Source organism: Leptonychotes weddellii, chromosome 1 (assembly GCF_054177405.1).
Source record: "Leptonychotes weddellii isolate Sample4059 chromosome 1, ASM5417740v2, whole genome shotgun sequence".
Taxonomy (NCBI): Eukaryota; Metazoa; Chordata; class Mammalia; order Carnivora; family Phocidae; genus Leptonychotes; species Leptonychotes weddellii.
The window spans coordinates 148,639,254-148,658,981 of NC_138369.1; the positions used below are offsets into that span (position 1 = coordinate 148,639,254).

The 19,728-nt window shown below is 34.3% G+C and overlaps 1 protein-coding gene across 2 annotated transcripts in view; it reads right to left on the reverse strand.

The window, feature by feature from the left end:
• ZPLD1 (zona pellucida like domain containing 1) overlaps window positions 1-19,728 on the reverse strand; it is a 225,308-nt gene that overhangs the window by 48,466 nt on the left and 157,114 nt on the right. Inside the window, exon 2 of one of the 2 annotated variants that reach the window (XM_081797583.1) lies at window positions 16,026-16,114. The gene's annotated coding sequence lies outside the window, so the exon portion shown is untranslated. Of the gene's footprint in view, window positions 1-15,687; window positions 15,892-16,025; window positions 16,115-19,728 lie in introns of those variants that run through there. The other variant, XM_031024030.2, reaches the window with a different exon arrangement.

A 19,728-nucleotide genomic window follows, 5' to 3' on the forward strand; every position in this document is an offset into this window, starting at 1 on the left:
ACATTTCTTAAACTGGTACTAAAAGGCTCTGTATTTTATACGTGGCAATACAAAGGAAATCAAGGGCCAAATGATTTGCTGTCAAATATGTCCATGTTTCTCATGCTAAATTCTCTTTTTAAAATGGTAACTTCTTCCAAAATATAAATTCTGATTTATTTGCTTAAGATTGAACATGAGTCAGAAAAATGTAATTTAATTTTCAATTCTCACTCAACTTTATGTAAATTGATATGGTTCTGTCATAAACACTGTTCTCTAATTTTGCATATTCAATGTCTTTTTTTGACCTTCCTCTTACTGAGATCTGCTCTGTGCCAAGCACTGTGCTGTATTTAATATTCAATTACTAACATAGATCTATTTTTCACTCATGTTACAGATGTGGAAACTGAAGCCTAAAGTTTTTCATTGACTTGCTCAGGGTCACAGATCTAGTAAATGACAGAGTAGAATTCAAAACCAAGCTTGACCTTTGGAATTATTACACTGCTCTATTTGACTTAACTGGAGTTTGTCAAATAAATAAAATTAATGTTCTGATAATTTTCAGAAAGTAAATTATAGTAATAATGTATGCTTAACATATGCCTTGAACTAAACAATTCTGATGATTAAGGTAAAATATTTTTAATATCTACATAATTGTCATGACTATTTCACTTAGGCAATGAGTGCCATAAAGGATATTATTCTTGGGCGCCTGGGTGGCTCAGTTGGTTGAGCGACTGCCTTCGGCTCGGGTCATGATCCTGGAGTCCCGGGATCGAGTCCCGCATCGGGCTCCCTGCTCGGCGGGGGGTCTGCTTCTCCCTCTACCCTCTTCCCTCTCGTGGTCTCTGTCTCTCATTCTCTCTCTCTCAAATAAATAGATAAAATCTTTAAAAAAAAAAAAAAGGATATTATTCTTTTCACAGATTGGCTTAATGATAATACTAGTGAGTTTTGAGGACTGATTGTGTACCACAGTGTTTTTTTTTAAGCACTTTATACAAGTTATCTAACCATGAGATAGGTAATTTATTTGTCTTATTCTGGGGACAGAGAACTAAGGCACAGAAATGTTAAGTAACTTGCCCAAGGTTAAACAGACAACCAGTATTAAAATCAAGATTTGATGTACAATGACTCCAGAAACCACCCTCAACTATCACATGGCATTTCCTTCTAGAAAACAATCCTACACTACTCAAAAGGAAAAATGGCAATCCCTTAGTAAATCTGATCAAGATAGATTTATTCCTGCATTCATTTATTAAATATTGTTGAATGTTTACATATGCCTGGTACTATCCAGGGAGGGGGTGCTGCTGAAAATTTTTTGTTTGCCTAGAGCTTACATTCTAGTAAGGGAAGTCGGAAGAAAACAAAATCTGTAAGTAAAATAAAGAGTGTATTTGTGATAAGCACTATGGAGAAAAATAGAGCAAAAAGAATGATAGCAAGTTCTGGGGTGGAGGGATGGGAGTATTGAAATTTTAAATGGGGTGCTCAGGGATATATAAATAATACATATAAATGAAAAAACTACTTTAGTTATGAACTGCCAGATCTACCTCTTTTTAATTTGTACTTCACTTTTTTTTTTTATTATTATGTAGGCATTTCTCAAATAAAACAGACCTTCAGTGCATAAATTATTCTCTGGGAAAAACTTGGACATTTTGAACAACTGCATTAACCTTTTCAAATGAATAAAGTTGGCCCTTCATGCCTGAGAAAAGTAATTTATTAAATAGCACCCCTGTGACCTCAGAAAAAGTGAACATGTTCAAAGTGCTTTCATCTACTCTCAAGAAGTAAGTTTTACAGAAACAAATGGGCTCAACAATTTTGTACTTCCTTAATTTTATTCCCTTCATATAGACCATCTATATGATACTGTTCTAGTTGGGAAGAAAAATGAGAAATTCAAACATCATCTTGTCATATGTTTAATCATCACGCTAAGATGCATTTTTTCACTAAACTAAAGCTGATCGTTTTATCATACAGATTTTAAAAATACGAAATGGGCCTTTGGCATCGGTGATCGCCCTAATTCTCTCATTGTCAGCCCTCCTCCGAATTTATCAGCCACCTGCTCTGCACAGGCTTGTTGGCTTCAATAGGGGGCATAACCTCATTCCTGGTGCTTCTGTATCACCCACCCAAGCCTGCCCCTCAGAAAAGATCAGAAACAGTTCGTTATACTTTAAATGACTGGAAATAGTTTAAAGAGTTCCCAGGAAAGGGGAGGAGAAGAAATATGTGTATTTTAGCAGAGATCAAAGCTTAAGTTAAAGGAATAAAGCCCTTTGAAGCAACCAAGACCCAAGGAAGAGCTGGGGCAAAAAGGCACTGAATTTGTACAGGTAGGCAACTGTTCTGCTCAGTGAAGTCTCAAAGTGTTACACAGTCCTGCCTCTAGAAAAAGGAGTTTTTATTTATTTATTTACTTATTTTTTATTTATTTTTTTTTTTTTGAAAAAGGAGTTTTTAGTTCACCCTCCACAATCATTTTTTTTAAAGTGCTGGAAACCATGAGCGTTTAATGAAGAAACATATTTTCTGATGGGATGTCTACACTGAAACCCTGTACTCTTTATTTCCATGTTCTACTTGGACATGAAAGGCAACATATATATTAAAAGGAAAGTGAAAAAATAAAACTGCCATCAGAAATATCCATTATTACACACATATACATTCTTTAACATAGAGTGTCCTTTGTCTTGCTAAACAAAGAATAAAAGGTACTGTGTACTTGCAGAATAATGCCTCAAACACAGAAGGAAATATGTTTAGCTATCAAGAAGATACTCAGAAATTTTATGATTAAAGATGCTGATGTATACCATGAGAAAATATGAATGCTCAAGGCTGTTCCTAAGAGAAAAACCCACTCCAATTTTCTCTGACACAGAGTGTTCATTTATTTACCTTTGCCCACTTCTCTCATTTGTCTTTCTGTTGAGGGTTTTCTTGAGTAATCTATAGAATTTAAATGACCTACAGCGTTTAGCTCTTAAACATTTATTCTAACATCTTAGTTTTGGGGGTCCTGACAGATTGAACTAGGTCACTATAAAAGCCTTTTTTAAATAATTCACCAGTTTCATTTTCAAGATATGTGTACATTTTATTCTACTGAAGCAGCTTTGAAGATATGTTAGTATATTAACTTCCTCTCACTTTTTATGAAGTACAATGATAACAAATTAATAATAAAATGATAATTTATCTATTTATTTTAAATACCCATTTCCCTGTAATTAACTAAACTTGCAATTAGTATTATTTCCAAATGAAAATATTTCTTTCTTAATAGAGATAATATACAAAATATTTATGAAAAGGCAAAACACAAGAACCAGTCAATCAGAAGAGACACCATGCTGCTGACATATTCTGGCTGAATATCAACGTACTTCCAAAAAATCAAAAGTATTTGCATGGGTACCAATAATGATAATAGAAAGCTAACTTCCTACCCTGGTCAACTCTTGCCCAAGAAAGAGCACCTTTATTAGTACCTCCACTATTTGAAATTCCTCTGTTAATTAATTCATTTATTTTATTTATTCATTCCACAAATTTTTATTGATCAATTTTTAAGTTTCAGACTCAGAGCACTGGGGATCCAGTGATGAGCAAAACAAACATGGTCCTTACTCTCAGAGTTTATGGACTAGAAAGGGATATAGTCAGTATAAAATAATATCTATTACTTAATAGATATTATTTTTCTCACATTTTTTGTTTATTTTCCTTATCAGTCCATCCATCTATTGTTGTGGTGATGGTAACTGTTGCATCATTTGGTATTAAGTTTTAGACAGTTGGGTTCTTAATATTTCACACATTTCTTGAGGAAAAAAAAAAGGACCTTTTTCACATAACCACAATACCATTACTAAACTCAATAAAATTACAATTAATTCATAATAGCATCTAATATCAATTCCATATTCAGGTTTCCCCAATTCACTGAAAATATATTTTACAACTGTTCTTTCCCCAATCCAGGTTCCAAAAAAAGAGACCAAAGAGATAATATAACTAAATGCAAAGGTTTATGTATTATATTTGGGTTGTTATATTCCTTTAGACTCTTGGAATATAGAAACCCCACTGCTCTGATATCACTTTATATCCATAAGAATTCTGTTGTCCTACCAGACCAAAATAATGTGAGAAAATACAAAATTCTGTAAAAATCAGAAATATCTAAAGCTGGACAAATTCATTCAAATATCTTAAAGAGTCAATAAAGGCAAAATATAATCAAATATTAAAACTGTATCATTGGAGTTGCAGAGACAAAAATTGGGTAATGGGTAACATGAACCTAGAGAATGTTAGAAATGTGGGTTATATGGGCTGGATGAGTTATGTGGGCCATAACAACAATGAGACCAATCTCTTCTCTAATTTATCAAGTCCTTGTATAGAAAATAAATAAGGCTATGTTACATGATGGTTACAAATAAGAATACATCCATCGTCCCAGTCAAAACCTCTGACTAATAAGCAATTGCTGTTAGCTTAGAAGATAATTGCTTTCTAAGTGGGTTAGTATCTCTTAAATCCAGGAATATGTAGGCATAGAAGTATTTAAGATAACAAAAAATTAGAGAATCATTTCTTTGTGTTAAAAGAACTGATCCATGCTGGTATTCTTCGTAATTAATGTGTGACCTATTTAAGGTTAGTTCTTTTATTCTGATTTAAGATGTGTAACTGAGTAAATAATTAAGACTTTTCCCACAGTTTGGCTATTGCAGACATTGCTGCTAAAAAAAAAAAAAAAAGAAAAAAGAATTTAGACTTTTTATGTAAAAATGACATGCTTCCAAGATTATATATATATTGAGGTATTTAAGAAAACATAAAATTGAACACATTTGAAAATCTATTTTTTATCTTTGAGCATTAATTGAATACTTAAGTTTTTTTTTTAAAGATTTTATTTATTTATTTGAGAGAGAGAGAATGAGAGAGAGCGAGTACATGAGAGGGGGAAGGGTCAGAGGGAGAAGCAGACTCCCTGCCGAGCAGGGAGCCCGATGCGGGACTTGATCCTGGGACTCCAGGATCATGACCTGAGCCGAAGGCAGTCACTTAACCAACTGAGCCACCCAGGCGCCCCGAATACTTAAGATTTTTTATAGCAGATAATTTAACTCCTACAAATATCCTAAACGTCCTCTGATAAAAAATTAATATATCTTATTTCCTTTTCAGTATGTCAATTAACTGCTTTTGCATATAACATCAAATATTACTCAAAGGCTTGTTAAAAATGATAAAGTCTACTAGAACTTACAGGTAAAAAGCCATAATTTGAACTTAAAATCTTTAGGAATAGGTAGGTTTGGTCATTTGTAACTCTAATTGAATGTTAATCTTTAAACACCTCAGAATATATTTTTCAATTATTCAATATAGAGCACCAGAAAAAAAAAAAAGCTCACACTAAATACAGAATAAGTGGTTGTTTTGCTTCAGAAGCCATGTTAGACATAGAATTCAAATCTTGAAACACTAATTTCATATACCACATATTGAGATGCTCACAATCAGACAATTACAGGAGAACTAAGATCAACTGAAGAGTACCAGTTTGATGTAGTCTATCTCACATTTACAGAGTCATAAATCAATTCATTAACTGGAATAATAGGAAGATTGAAAATACTATTTAAATTAATTGCATTTCTCTTTCTTTTCTTCCCCAAGATTATATAGTGGAATTTGTTGATGATAAATTCCAGTTTGATGTGACTTCACTAAGTGCAGAGAATACACATTTCTGAATATGTTTCTGTCCTCAAAAAGTTTTTAATCAGAGGGGAAACACTTTAGCTTCAGAGTAATTACATCAACAAAGTTGAAACTTCTAGGAGTTAATTTACAAGAATATCCTTATGACCTTGGGATAATGAAAGATTTCTTAGGAAAAAATTGTTTTACCATCATAAATTATAGGCTGGGCCTACCCCCAAGCTCCTACTAGAGATTCACTGAGATATTTTTGTTTCCACGTTGCTTATCAATTCATATAAGGCAACACTTATGTAGCATACACTAGCATACTTCTGATTAAATATAATAATGTCTCTAGTTCATATTCCATCACTAATTATCTGTGTGGGTGTTGGGGAAATTACCTCATGTGGGCAGTGAAGTGTTGGACTAGAAGATGACTAAGATGACTTCCAGCTATCAAGAGCCAATGAGGCCATGATATTTTAAGAACTGGAGGAGAAAATTGTAATAAATTCCTCACAGCCTTCTTTCTAAAATCACCTCCCTTATCAGAATTTAGGCTTACAATATCAGGAGGTGTTAGAGATCAATTGCCTTCCTGCCCTCTCCACAACAACGGAGAAGGTGTCAAATGTTGCATCCAGAACACCCTCATGTCTATCTCTTGTCATTTTATAAGAAATAAAAATCAGCAGGGGCCTCACAGTTTAATTTTAATCGTATTAAGGGAAAGTATGAACCCTTACACTTTTAGACAGCTCTGTTCTTCTTCTGGTGAATTAAAATTATATTAAAAAATAAATAAGCTGCTATTGGTTTTATACTTTTATTTCTCCTTGTATCTACATTTTTGTTTCTCAAAGGTCTCAAGGCTTTCAGGAAGCAATAATCACAAAATAAAATAGGCTGCTGGTAATTTATAATAGCACTTTGTTCTGCCTCAAATACATTTTTGGCCCTGTTCTCATTAATGTTCATATTTTTTTATTATTTGTTGAGCTGTTTGGGGGAATGTAATATTAACCTTCATGACATCACTCTGAGGAGTACACTGAAGCAACAGAACTGCCTTTGTTTTTTAGATGTGGGAATTGATGCCAAGTGGCTAAATGGTTTTCCCAGGTAATGCATGCTTCTTATAGATAATACAAAAGAATATGACTAAAAGCAGCTCCTGAAGTAAGAATTTCTAATATCTCTAAGTTAGATGTTTGATAACAACAAAATTACGTACACAAAATACAATACTTTTGGCCGTGATAAAGTCAGATCCACAAAAGTTTTAGACAATCAGATTAAGTAGTATGTATACACAAAAGCTTTAGTTAAGAATCAATGTTGAAATCAGGGAGAATCTAAAATTTAAATCCTCATATGTAAACATTTAAATCCTCATATGCTATATTAATTGCTTCTATTTTATGAATTAAAAAGACCAGAGATCACTGGATGTGATCAGTTTATTAAATCCTTACTCTGAAAATCAGTTATTAAAAGGAAAGAATTAAGCATTAATTCTGATTTCCAAGTAGCAGCTGCATTTCTGTTTTAAAATGACTTATCAAAAAAAAGTGTGTGTGTGAGTGTGTGTAAGAACTATGGCAAAACATTAAATCTTACACTATTATTCTGATCTCTTGTATATTTTACATCTATTATAATAAAAACTCAAAATCAAGTGACCTACAGCTAACTTTTTCTAACTGTGGTAACTAAGTAACCTACTTTGCCTCTCTTGGACTCTCTTACTATCTATAAAATAAGGACCTGCATAATCTAAGTGACTAACTAATTATAAGTAGGTTAAAGAACATTTGAAAAATATTTCATCCTTTTTCTAGTAGCATTACAGGAAAGAAGCAGAAATAAGCCTAACTTACTTATAGAATCAAAGTCAATGATGTCAAGACATTGGATAATGAAGAATTTTGAAGGGGGGAATATTTATCACTTCTTAAGGAAAGAGATTATGAGCTTTTGTGTCTTCAATGAGATGAGCATAATTCTAACAAAATCATAGCCCTTGCAATAGCCAGTGCTAGGAATAAAAGATATAACTCTAGTTACAGTATTTCAGCTTCTGTCTCATAAACCAAAATGGTCTCTGGGATCTGAAGTACCAGGTGAGTTGTAGAGATGACTACAGGCCACAGTAGGTAAGGTCCTTACTGTGGATCTTAGTCAATAAGCAAGAGGGAAGCAGGTGAACAGAAAGAAGGAGGTAAGCAGAAGGACATATTATTGTGGATGAGATTACAGATAATGTTGTATCATAACTAGTAAATAGGGGCCTTCGGCAAAACTAAACATAAATCCTTACGACATGGAGATCCCACTTCTTCAGGAGAGTTTATTTCACACTATTGTGGTAAATATTCCATCAAGACCAGTTTGAAAACTGAGGGTCATCATGACAAAAATGTCTCTGACCCAAAGGGTGACACAAAAGATGTCACCCAGCAATACATAATTAATTGCCAAAGGAATTTCAATGAGTGTTTAGTTCAGTCCATTTATTGGATGACTTCAAAAAAAAAAAGATAAAATATAAATGAGAAGAAGAAGAGCAATTAAGTCTTTGAAACACATAAAATAATCTTTTTGTGATATCTGAAAATCTAAATAAAATAATCCTCTTCACTAAACATAAATCTTCACTGAACAACAAAAAACAGCTATGCTTCCCAACTATCTGTACACTTCCTGAGAGTTTGACTGATACTCTTAGGAGGATGCCACACCCCACAGACCCTGTTGAAAATCATGGGTTTAGATTAGAAGAATCTTTTAAAATAAATATTGGGCTAGGATGTTAGTTTAGTGGGTCAAGAATAGCATTTTTCATGAAATGGAATAGGATGGGATAGTATAGGATGGAATAGAGTAAAATGACATATTTTTGTAAAATGTATATGTATTCTGTATTGTGTTTGGGTGAGTGTGTATTAGATTACAATGTAAAATATCTGACTGTGAGTCATACTGGAAAGTTTGAAACCCACTGGTTTAGAACAAGGTAGCAACACGGTGCCCATTGGCTGAATGTCCCTACCCACAAACATGTTTTGATTGGCCTCACAGAAGAAGCAAATAGAAGGGAAATAACATTCCCAGGGTGAGCTACCCACAGAACAATGCTAAGAAAAACTGTATTCCCCATGCTGTAAGTAAGGAGTCAAAGGAGGGTTATAGATTGTGATCGATCATTTATTTGTTTATATCTTAGGAGAATGTTTGTTTTAAGTATATATTAAGGAAGTAGAGACAATCGATATTTAGTTAAGGAAGTTTGTGAATTGAAGGAGGAAATTAAGAGAAAATTTTTCCACAAAGGGAATGCTTTGATGGCAGAGAAAAGAAATGCAAAAGAAAATATCCAAGAAGCTGGAGAGAAGACAATTTGTAATGATATTGTTTTCTCCTTTGCTCACTGGTGTGATGTTATAAATAATCCATAGGGAATGAAAACTGCACCTTCTTTTCCTCTATGTTTCCTGACAGATGGGGAAAAAAATGTCATCCTCTTGCGCAGGTAATGAATAACTATTTTGTTGAGTTAACAAAGGATTAGGACTGGCATTTTAGTTACTTTTTGCAGAGATGAGTTCTGTCGGTACAATTACAGGAGCACAGTACAATCTCCTGTAGCACTTTAGCAAGAAAACCCACAATTTTAAGGCAGCTGTCTAGGATGAGGTATATGATCTGTAGCTAAAGAACAGAGAATGGGTTATAGGAAGATCAAACTCCCAGCCTTGCTTTCACTGCACCATGCTTATTAGCCACATTAACCAACCAATCAGAGAGCTAGGCAGCATAAAATAAGACTGTTGGAAACTATAAATATCAGTGTTTGAAACTCCATGTTCAAATTTCTAGTTATCTCTAGATAGTGAGACTCATCCAACCTGTGAGTTTTATGTAAGAAATCATAAAATAGTTTCCCTTGCTCTGTAACATTGTCAGAAAGCCACCTTTTAAAAGCTGGTATATGCTCAAAAAATTAAAATTCATTTTAATCTTTAATAGAAATAAGAAGATACATTTACTGCAAAAAAACTAAAAAGAAATCATCGAAAACCCAAATAAAAATGTGAGGTTAATATTTTGTATTCAAAGCAGAGTTCCCTGAGTTAACCTAAGGAGTTTTAAGAAATAGAGATACCCAAATCTCTCCCCTCAGTGATTTTTTTTAAAAAAATATTTATTTACTAATTTGAGAGAGAGAGAGAGTGAGAGAGTGAGCACGAATAGGGGGAGGGGCAGAAAGAGAGGGAGAGAATCCTCAAGCAGACTCCCCGCTGAATGTGGAGCCTGGCACACAGCCCAACAAAGAGTCCAATGTGCTACTCTATCCCAGGACTCTAAGATCACGACCTGAGCTAAAACCAAGAGTCAGATGCCTAACTGACTGAGCCACTCAAGCATCCCTCTCCCCTTAGTGGGCATCCAGGGTTGAGAACCATTGAAATAAAAGAACAAGGTTTTGCTATAGCTGAGATTTCCTTTCTAGTTGTCTTTTTTTATTGGTAAGCAGATTTTTTTTAAATTCATCATGGTTCCATAACAGAAATCTGAAAACAGAACCTCTAAGAAAGGACGATGCTACCTAATGCCACAACATGGCAGCTTAGGCCAGTGACAGTCAGCCAATCAGAAACATAATACATTTATGAAACTACAGAAATCAAAGTAAGGTTGATTTTTTATTGCTTTGATACAGTTCTGACCAATAAAGTAAAAGGTATAGAATCAGAAGCAAAACATTTACAGAAAAAAAGTAGGGATCCTTTTTTTTCCCATGGGAGGCTTTTTCTTCCTGCAGCTCTTCTCTGACCAAATGATGTAGGATTTTGTATTTCCTTAAATAACCATGACATTTGACACCACAGCTGATGAATTCTACAAACGGACTGCCTGATCATGTCATGTCCTTGACTGAAACCCTTCATCATCTTCAACACCATTCAGAGGAAAACTCAATTCTATGATGTAGCCGAACAAAACAAAAGAAAGAAAAATTTCCTGAGATAAGATTCCTACTTACCCACCCAATCTCAAATCTCTCTACTCCCATGCCCATTCTACCCATTCTACCCTTATATTCCAAAGATGAGAAGTTATTTCACACATTCATTCCTTTGCTCATTTTGCTGCCTCAGTCTGGAAAGTTCCTCTTCCCAACTCCACCCCCTCTTATCAGGAACATCTCTCCATTCAGCCCTTCAAGAGTCAGCTCACACATAGCTCTTCTTTCAGATATTCCTTTATCAAAACAACACTTCCTGCTTGTAGAATTGACCACTTCCTATTCTACTTCCACTGGAATTGGACCATTCTACAATAGCAGTTCTAAAAATGTGCTACATTGAGATCAAGTTTTATCTGCTCAGCACTATTGACATTTTAGACTAGATAAGTGTTACAGGATGTTGTAACACTATTGTAGCAGATGCAACAGTATCCTTGGCTTCACCAAATGCCAGGAGGACTCCCACTCAAGTCATGACACCCAAAAATATCTCCAAACTCTGCCACATGCCTGGTGGGAGAGGGGGTTCAAAATCACCCCAGTTGACTTAGATGTACATCTTTGTTTTCCCCAAATAAATCTGTAAACTTCATAAAAGCAAGAGTATTATGTTCACCTTTGTATTTAGGATCTAGCAAAGTGCCAGATTCACTACAGATTCTTAAGAAATGTTTGTTAAATTAATTATTATCTTGTTATAAAAGGGAAAATGCCATACTACCAAAATGTAGAAAATCAAGTATATTAACTTCTAGTCCTGATCAGGATAATGCTTTACTTTTTAAAGATTCTATCACTAATGAAATTAAATTTTTCAATTTCAACAAAACATTAATTAAATTAAAATCCTTAAATCAACCCACCCATCACTAGAAGTAATCTATGTTGATTTTTATATGATTTTAATACAAAAGAAAATGAGATTGAGGTCTAAGATTACATCTCTATGTATATAAAACTCTTGGATTAAAAATTGCTTGAATTAGTTAATTGATTCAAGTTTTTAAAGAATGTTTATACTTTTTATGTTCTCTAAATAGCTTTACGTAATTGCTTCACTTCTTAGAAAAATGTTCAGGTAGCACTTTTTATGCCTTGTAAATAATTTTTTCAACTTTTATAAACTAAAAAGCATCAAACTTAATACAATCCCTTGCTAAGTCTCCTTCTCATTCCATTAATATTGATGGCACACATTTCTATGATAGAAATGACAAAACAAGGAATTTTTAGAAACCAGAAGTATATTACTTTAATTTTATACTTATTCAAAATAGGTTTCTAAATAGAATTGCTGTACCAGAATTCAAATATATGAGCACAAATGCACATTATACACAAATACACATAAGTTTTTAAAATGTATATATTCTATGGTAATGATTTTAAATCTTAAAAGATTAGTATTTTTTATTATTCAATTATTTTAACTTCTTATATCCAAATTATGATAAATTACATCTGAAATAGAAAGCCGTAAGTTCTTTCCAATTTCAAATTATATCTTAACTAAAAAATGGTTTAATTTGAAAGTACAGTTCATGTAATTTACAGAAGGTTTATGTTCAGTGGTTTAATGATGGTGTGTTCAACTGAGAGACAGTATAGTTATATGAGCTCTGGTTATTTATTAGTTAAGCATATTTGAGCAAATATACTTTAAATTCTAACATAGGACACTAAGTGGTCTTCATTTTTTCTTACTCTTCCTAGTGATGCAGTTTCATATTAAATGACTATAGTCTTAGCGAAAATTTCAAGTTAACTTCATTTTACAGAGAATCTGAACTTTATAAACGAAGCCACTGATATTTTCATTTAACCTCAACTACCTTTTAACAAACTAAAAAATACCTTTTATATTTAGCATCTGGATCTTTTGCATATATAGCAATAGAAATAACAAAACTGTCATATTAATCTAACTTTAAATTTGCTGTTCTTAAGGCTTAGCAGCTTTTTATTTTTCTTCAAAGTTTGGCACTATAATATTTCCTAAATGTTCTTGTTATGTTTTAAAAATCAATAAAAATCCAGACGTAATTTTTTTTTATATTTTTTCATGTACTAGTATATCTTATTATGAGTTCTAGAAAACTAGTATTTTAAACTAGGGGTCAGTGGGGTGCCTGGGTGGCTCAGTTGGTTAAGCGACTGCCTTCGGCTCAGGTCATGGTCCCGAAGTCCTGGGATCGAGTCCCACATCGGGCTCCCGGCTCCGCGGGGAGCCTGTTTCTCCCTCTGACCCTCTCCCCCCTCATGCTGTTTCTCTCTCTCTCTCTCAAATAAATAAATAAATAAAATCTTAATAAATAAATAAATAAATAAACTAGGGGTCAGTGAACTCTGGCCTGCAGGCTTAATCCTACCCATCACCTGTTTTTGTATTCCCCATGAGCAAAGGCAGTTTTCACATTTTTTAATGGTTGAAAACAGTTAAAAAAAAAAAGAATAACATTTCATGAAAAGGGAAAATTATATGAAATTCATATTTCAGTGTCTATAAATGAAATGTTATTGGAACACAGCTACACTCATTTGTGTACATATTTCTATGGCTGCTTTTGAGCTACAATGACAGCTTTAAGTAATCATGACAAAGACCTACAAAGACTAAAAACATTTACTTAATGGACCTTTACAGAAAAGTTGGCCAACCCCACTTTAAACAATTAGTATACGACTCTACATAAAATAATACATAAATCTGGGGGCAGGACACAATATACTCTTAGGAGATTTCTTTCAGCCCATCTGAAACATTGGTCATTAGTAATAAAATACGTACCATGATGTTCATCCAATATTTGGAAAAGTATTATTGAACTGGTCAAATCAATCATTTACTTTTTTGAGATGATCTTCATCACATCGTTGAAATCTTGAGAGTTTGGAATTCCTATAATTCCCCACTCAAAATCAACTTAGATACCTAGTAACAATCAGCAATGACTCTGAATCTATGAAACTCAGACTGATGTTTATTTTATCATGTCTTGGTAAAGTCGTATGCCTGGTTTCTAATTACACCGTTTTGTAATGAAGACAAAACACAGCAAACCAGATCAAGCTTAATTTATAGTCTTGACCCAGTTTACATTCCAGCTTAAATACAGAAGGAAAAAAAAGCACAAATTTGGTAAATTAACCAAAAAATTGAATTCCTTGCAAGCAAACATTGCTAATAGGTATTTAAATGATACAAAAGATTATCATCCTCCACTAATGATCTTAATGCTATCCAAGCTATTGAAAAAGCTACAAAAACATAAATCTTCAGTAATTCACTGTTTGATGTCATAACTAAATAGATTATAGTCTGAGCATCTGCTTATGGTTCAAAAGTTACCTTTGAAATAAGATTTCCTAGCAGAAAAGTCTGATTTTGTTGTTGTTGTTGTTGTTTATCCTCTGGATCATTATCATAGGCCTTCTTAAAAAGGGGGAAAAAGCTTTAAATGTCTTGAAGGGAATGTGGAATTTGTTGCAATATCTAGTATGATCTTGTTATGTGGCTATTAACAATAACAATTATTATATTTTATTTTGAGGACATTGCTGAAAATCTCTAAAATGAAAGTACATACAGCGTATTTATAGATTTTTATATTTAACCAAGTATTATAATAGTCTGTAAAGAAAAATAAAAAATCACTTAGGTACATTAAAAAATGTATAACTAGCAGGAATGTTCAAATAATAGCTCTGGGGCGCCTGGGTGGCTCAGTTGGTTGAGCGACTGTCTTCGGCTCAGGTCATGATCCTGGAGTCCCGGGATCGAGTCCCACATCGGGCTCCCTGCTCAGCAGGGGGTCTGCTTCTCCCTCTGCCCTCTTCCCTCTCATGCTCTCTGTCTCTCATTCTCTCTCTCTCAAATAAATAAATAAAATCTTTAAAAAAAAATAAATAATAGCTCTGATATGTGTCTTATCAGATAAAGCTAGTAACTAAAAAATGAAATAATAAAGAAATACTCTATTATGTATTAAAAGAAATATTAGGTTTTTAACTAAATTTAACCCCTTTGCTGTTGCTACCAAAGTTATTTAAACTGACAATTTCTTCGGCCCCTAAAATGAATTGTAAGAAGCCAGTTCACTGTAGCAAAACAAATAACGTCATATTCCTGAGAACCAAAAGGATTATTATTTCAAATACATGAACCTAAGAAGTGAGTCTTCTCCTTAACACCAAAAACAACTGGTTTTATCAAAAGCAATCTTGGAATGGAAGGAGAGTTAGAGGTCACCCAAGAAATGGGAATCACCATGTTTCTTCCCAGGTTACATGAGATTCCATGTCAATTCTAATGATACTAGACTCATTATTAAAATTATTTTCATTTAAAAGAAAATCAAACCATAATTATTTTCAATTATCATATCATCTTTGTAATTAGAGATGATGCCACTCATATTCAAGCATATTTTCTGGTAAGATGGAATCCTGATGAGATATCTCATTAATGGGAGAGCAGTGGGCTGTAGCCCACTGGGAGTGCACTGTGGATGGAACTCCGGGCTCAAATACAATGGCACTGCAAAAAGCATGTACAATTTTTTACCTCAGGCTCTAACTTCAAAATTGAAGAAGCTGCCAAAAGAGTAAGTCCTTTCTCCAAATCCAACCCAAGTGTTTGGGATGAGACTGCAGCTCACATAATAAAATTTTCTTTATACCTTCTGCACTCAAATATGGGAAGATGTTTTTCATTTCCTTTTGTGATATTAAGATACTCCCCAGCCCAACCCTTACCCATCACTGAAACCATACCACCAGAAGAATTTTACTGGAGATTGCCTTATGACATTAAAAAAAAGTATTAAATTAAAACGAGTTTTCCATGCTTACTAAAAACATAGCATTTGCAGTCACATTAGGTGACTTCAGTGCTGGGCACTTACCCAAGTCCCTGGTTCTGTGGAGTCAGCTGTCCTCCATGTGCCTGGTTCTGCTGCATATGATTGAGTGTTCAAATGCCTGGCCTTACCAAACTTTTTCAGAAAAGATTCAACCCTTCAAATGCAAGAAGAGTTGCTCATTATGAAAAGCCTTTTAAAAAAGAGAAAGGGAGAAAAAAACTCTGGATTTTCGACAAGCAAATGCTTCCACAGTCTCAGAAGGTTTTGCAAGACTAATCATCACCAACATGAAACTTGAGCTCATCTTTTATAGACCTTTGTTTCCTTCTAACTACATCTCTTTCAGTTTTCTTTTCATTCCCTTATTCTTTTTCTCCTACCTGCTTTTGATCTTCTATTTTATACTGCACAGAAGTCTTGAGTGGTATGTGTGAAGTGAGCCATCATCAGCCTGATGAGGGAAAGCCTGCTGGTCCAGAAAAAAAAAGAACATAAAGTAAGAAGTAAGGCCTGAGATTGGGTTGGGGGTCAATCTGCACAGTTATCAATGTCCTGTTATGCTTTGTGAAAGATGTCTGGCCCTTTCAATACTACATTTCATGTAGCGATGAAAATGGGATATGGAATATCATTGTGAAAAATGGTTGGATTGGGATCATAATGACTAAGAGGCTGTCAATGCAAAAAACCCAACAGGACCCGATTGTAAAGGAGTTAGACACTGAACCTGCTTCATAATCTCTGCTTTTGTTTAGGGTTCTGCAAACAACACGTCGCACCAGCCTTTGGAGGCTTTGGACCCAACTGGATGTCATCTAAGCCTTCCACCCCAGTAACCATTATGATTTCTCATTGGGAAGGAAAGTGGGAAGCTGGGATTCAGGTGCCATGGAAAACTTTTTAGGATATTTTGACCAAAGTAAAGCTTTACTTTATGCACCACTATGCTTAGGGATGACCATGCGACAGATTGAAGCCTGTTGTGTAGATTTGTATTAAACCACCAGCTGTTTAATAATAATGGCTGTCCTGAAAAAGCATATCGCTTTATCAGTAATACCCTGGCATATATCTTTATAAGATTTTATTTTATTCAATCGGCTCAAGATACTTTAACAACATTTACGTTCTCAATTGCTTCTGTACAGAGGCAAGTTGCCTATGGCTACTGTGAACTGAGATCAAAATCTAAGAGTTCAGCCTTTTAAGATTTCTAGTCCATTCCCTGAACCAAATTTTCTCCCTAAATGGTAAGTGAACTTAAAGCTAATGTAACTACTAAAAAAATAATAGCTGGAGGCTATTCACATTGCCTTCTATGTCTTGCTTAGTGTTGAGAGAGAGTTGGTGCTTTCTAGACCAAAGAAATCCAGGTTCATGTTTTTCAGAGAAGTGTCAGCTCCATAAACTTAAAACACCATTCTACTCATGAGTAAATATGAGATACATGAATCTACCAATTTTTTGAATACCATTAATATAAATTGCCTCATATTTTTTTGGTTAAGAACTCTTATTAAAAACATAAAAATGATTCCAGGAAATCTCTTTTAGGTCTTCCTAATTATGTTGACAGGAACTGCAGCTTTTCTTCATTCTCCAGAGGCTGTTTTATTCTATAATGAAGATTTGAGCTTCATGTTTTCAAGTGATGTTTCAGGTTTTACTTTGAATACATGTCTGTCATGTTCTTTACCATTTTGAAAGTTAAAATGAAAATGCAACAAGTTCAATCATCAACTAATAAATTCTGTCATTTATAGAAAAAAATCAGTAGCCTCTATCCTATGAGAAAAAATGAACATTTTGTAAATATTGAAACCACTCCCCACATTCTCTATAAGTTGGTTAGCTAAAAAGACAGTAATTCCATTAGAGGCTTTCAGCAAGGAAAAGATAAAATAGTTGAGATAAAGTAACTGACATTATTTGTTATTATTTTGCCATTAAAATATAGTGAACAGTAATGTCATACATACTACTAACTTCTAAGACAAAATTTTATCAGTTTTCTGAAAACTCTGAGCCCCTTAGTAGGGGATTTCTTGTCTTACAAGCTATACAACTTGGCTGAATGCTTGTTTAGTTGTACCTGCAGCATATGCTTGTATCAGGGAATAATTTTAGCTATTTAAAATATTCATCAGTATCTGAAAGCACCAGAAGTGGAAATCTGAGCAGTTATCCTGTCCAAAAAAAGGATTTACTTAATGTTTCACAATCAGAGGAAAGGCAACCAATGAATGCCCTTTAGTTCCTAAAGAAGGCCGAATTTAGACCTCAAAGACACACTGGCCGGTAACCATTTCCTCAAACTACATAGCTCACTCTCGACTTCCTTTAAATATCATATAACTAAACTCTCAGTGACTGAATGGCTCCAGCTAGAAAATGAAAGTAAAGAGCCCTCCTTGGTGCATGGAGCTATACTAAAACATAGTGGTAATAAGTCAGTACATTAGGATCTTGCTTACAGGATAGTTACACCCTTTCTATAATTCATTATAAATATTTTTCCACTATGAAACATAAAGGCGAGACTTTGTCTTTTTGTTATTACAGTCAAACCTAGAAAGGTGAAATTGACATTCACCAGCAGTCTGTGTAAGGGGTAAGGGACAAAGGTTAATTTCCACTGTCTTCTCACAAAGTTTTCTCTCAGGGATGGAGCTGCCCCCAGGACTCAGTCTTTGCCCTCTTCCCCTCAATATGTACATTTGCTTCCTGTATGATTCAATCTCATCCAGTTGTAAAGCATTTACCACTGTCTAGCATACTATATAATTCACTTATTTCTAGGTCTTCTCCCTCCAGACGCCTACCTGAATGCAATCCTTCCTGTGGGTTTTCCTGTTCCCTAATGCTTACCTAGCACCCAGGAGAATGCCTGGTATGTCGGTGGCATTCAATGATATATTTTGAATAAATGAATGAATAAAGAAAGCAGTACAGGATTACAGAAAATGTCTATAACTCTTTTTTACAACTTGTAAGTGGGGAAATATGTTTCTTTCAAAATTAAAGGAAAAGGTAAAGAAGACCACTTTTACCATAGTTTTCTATTAAAGTTTTAGCTTCACACTAAAGAACTCTATTGTCAAATAAATATCAGAACTTTGTACCTCTTAACCTCTATGCTTGATCAAGTTTGTACCATGTGAATGTTTAGCCTCAATTTCAGAATTCCTGTTTTTTTTTTCAATTTTATTTATTTATTTGACAGAGAGAGAGAGGGAAAGAAAAGAGAGAGAGAAAGAGAGCACACAAGCAGGGGGAGCGGCAGGCACATGGAGAGAGAGAAGCAGGCTCCCCGCTAAGCAGAGAGCCCCACACGGGGCTCAATCCCAGAACCCTGGGATCATGACCTAAGCCCAGGGTGAAGGCAGATGCTTAACTGACTGAGCCACCCAGGTGCCCTGAATTCCTGCTTGTTTTAAAATGGACCCAAACTCAATGATATAAAGGAACTCATAAGATATATATATGTCAGTTTTTACTTTGATATAACCAATTAATCCAGTAGCCAGAAAATAATTTTGGTATCATAGATTCTCCCCAATCAATTTACTTTACTTTTCATTTTCTGCTGTCATGTGGGTATCTCGTAGATGCACCCCAACGGACCTCTCACTGCAGAGCTGAGTTGTAGGAGAGCTATGTTTTTCAGGTACTTACAAAATCAGTTGTAGCCCATGTACTCTATACACAAACTGATTTCATGTCCTAATGAGATTCAGTCCACACAGTATTGTAGACAAATTATAAAAGCAGATTTAGCCCCACTTGAAAGAGGGCCCAAGCAAGCTTTATACATAAATGCAATCGATTTCCCAGATCAACAAGTAATTTAGCCAAGTATTTTTAATCTCAAGAGTCTAAAACCTGAATAAATTAGCCTTACTTCTTGATCAGCATAAATTGTTAGTTGATAAGTTAGCAAGCAGCAATAAGGCTAAAGTTTTATTGCATTGTAGGCATTGTTGCACCACAAAAGGGGAAAATGTTATTAAAGGAATATTGAATTTATTACTTTAAGACCACCAGTAGAAACACTGATAGATTGTTGCTCTTATATCACATGAT